This window comes from Musca autumnalis, unplaced genomic scaffold, assembly GCF_047663935.1.
Source record: "Musca autumnalis isolate F117 unplaced genomic scaffold, ASM4766393v1 scaffold_1, whole genome shotgun sequence".
Lineage (NCBI taxonomy): Eukaryota > Metazoa > Arthropoda > Insecta > Diptera > Muscidae > Musca > Musca autumnalis.
In genome coordinates, this window is record NW_027411644.1 from 314062493 (window position 1) to 314064940 (window position 2448).

Consider the following 2448-nt stretch of genomic DNA (forward strand, 5'->3'; position numbering starts at 1 on the left):
TAGGGTCCTTTCACAATTTTAGGTGAAACAGCTTTTCGACAATGGATAGACTCCTACTGCCTCCCACTATTGCTTAAATTACACCGTGAACACAAATGTTGGGGCAGAGATAATTCCTTTTGGAGATGAAAGCCCTTGGTGTATGTATATTAAAAACCCCGAAGGACAGACAGTGAGTCGAACTTCCGCGTTATGGCGTGATGAAGTTTTTGCAAGAGACCCTGTAAGCCATCATGAATTAGCATTATATCTTTGTTTGTTGTTTTTGTAGAGCACTTAAGCAACCGTGAACAAAGATATAACGCTAAATCTGATGGCCCACAGGGTCTCTAACAAAAATTTCATCACGCCATAATGCGGAAGTTCGACTCACGGCGGATCTGTCATATGGGTGGATATACCAAAACATGGACATATGTATATTGACGATTATTTTTGAATAGACAAAATTGTAGCTAAAATTCTCATTACATCTAGTTCGATTAAAAATTGCAGCAAAAATTCTCAAAATACCGAAAATCGGGAGATACCGTTATATGGGGGCTATACCAAAACATGGACCTATGTTGACGATGTTTCGTGGAGATGTTTTATGACCACTGAGAACTTCAAATGTACAATTACAGCTATTTTGGTTAAAAACTGTAGCTAAAATTCTCAAAATACCGAAAATCGGGAGGTATCGTTATATGGGGGCTATACCAAAACATGGACCTTTGTTGACGATATTTGGTGGAGATGTTTCATGACCACTGAGAACCTCAAATTGCAAATTACAGCTAGTTCGGTTAAAAATTTTAGCTAAAAATCTCAAAATACCGAAAATCGGGAGGTACCGATATATGGGGGCTATACCCACACATGGACCTATGTTGACGATGTTTCGTGGAGATGTTTCATGACCTTTGAGAACCTCAAATTGCAAATTACAGCTAGTTCAGTTAAAAATTTTAGCTAAAATTCTCAAAATACCGAAAATCGGGAGGTACCGATATATGGGGGCTATACCAAAACATGGACCTATGTTGACGATGTTTCGTGGAGATGTTTCATGACCACTGAGAACCTCAAATGTCAAATTGCAGATAGTTCGGTTAAAAATTGGGGCTAAAATTCTCAAAATACCGAAAATCGGGAGGTACCGTTATATGGGGACTATACCAAAACATGGACCTATGTCCATATCCTTTGGGATATAAGTTTGTTGATCACTAGGAACTCTAAGTGCCAAATTATAGCTAATTCGGTCTGCAAATGTGGCGAAGAACGCCAAAATACCTCAAATCCGGAGGTACCGTTATATGGGGGCTATACCAAAACATGGACCTATGTTGACGATGTTTGGTGGAGATGTTTCATGATCACTGTGAACCTCAAATGTCAAATTGCAGAGAGTTCGGTTACAAATTGTGGCTAAAATTCTCAAAATACCGAAAACCGGGAGGTACCGTTATATGGGGGCTATTCCAAAACATGGACCTATGTTGACGATGTTTGGTGGAGATATTTCATGACCACTGATAACCTCAAATGGCAAATTACAGCTAGTTCAGTTAAAAATTGTAGCTAAAATTCTCAAAATACCGAAAATCGGGAGGTACCGATATTTGGGGGCTATACCAAAACATGGACCTATGTTGACGATGTTTCGTGGAGATATTTCATGACCACTGAGAACCTCAAATGTCAAATTTCAGATAGTTCGGTTAAAAATTGGGGCTAAAATTCTCAAAATACCGAAAATCGGGAGGTACCGTTATATGGGGACTATACCAAAACATGGACCTATGCCCATATCCTTTGGGATATAAGTTTGTTGATCACTAGGAACTCTAAGTGCCAAATTATAGCTAATTCGGTCTGCAAATGTGGCGAAGAACGTCAAAATACCTCAAATCCGGAGGTACCGTTATATGGGGGCTATACCAAAGAGTGGACCGATATAGCCCATCTTCGAACTTGACCTGCCTATGGTAAAAAGACCCTCGGGTGCAAAATTTCAGCACTCTATCTCAATTATTGCGGACGCTAGAGTGATTACAACAGACGGACAGACGGACAGACAGACGGACAGACGGACATGGCCAGATCGTCTTAGAATTTTATCCTGATCAAGAATATATATACTTTATAGGGTCGCAAATGATTAGTTCGATGTGTTACAAACAGAATGACAAACTTAATATGCCCTCCATACTATGGTGGAGGGTATAAAAAAACTAGCAAAATGCCCGCTACTTCGTATGCGGAAAAGGAATAATAAACAATATTTAATAAAGCGAACACTAAAAATTTTGATGTATTAATACCTATTTGAATTGATATTTAATTTCTTTCAAGTACTGTTCGTACACCTTTTTTCGAATTTCAAACATCAACATCGGCCTACATTTTAAATTCTAGTCCATATTTTATTAGAACGGTATGGGTATTTTAAAAATGTAATCC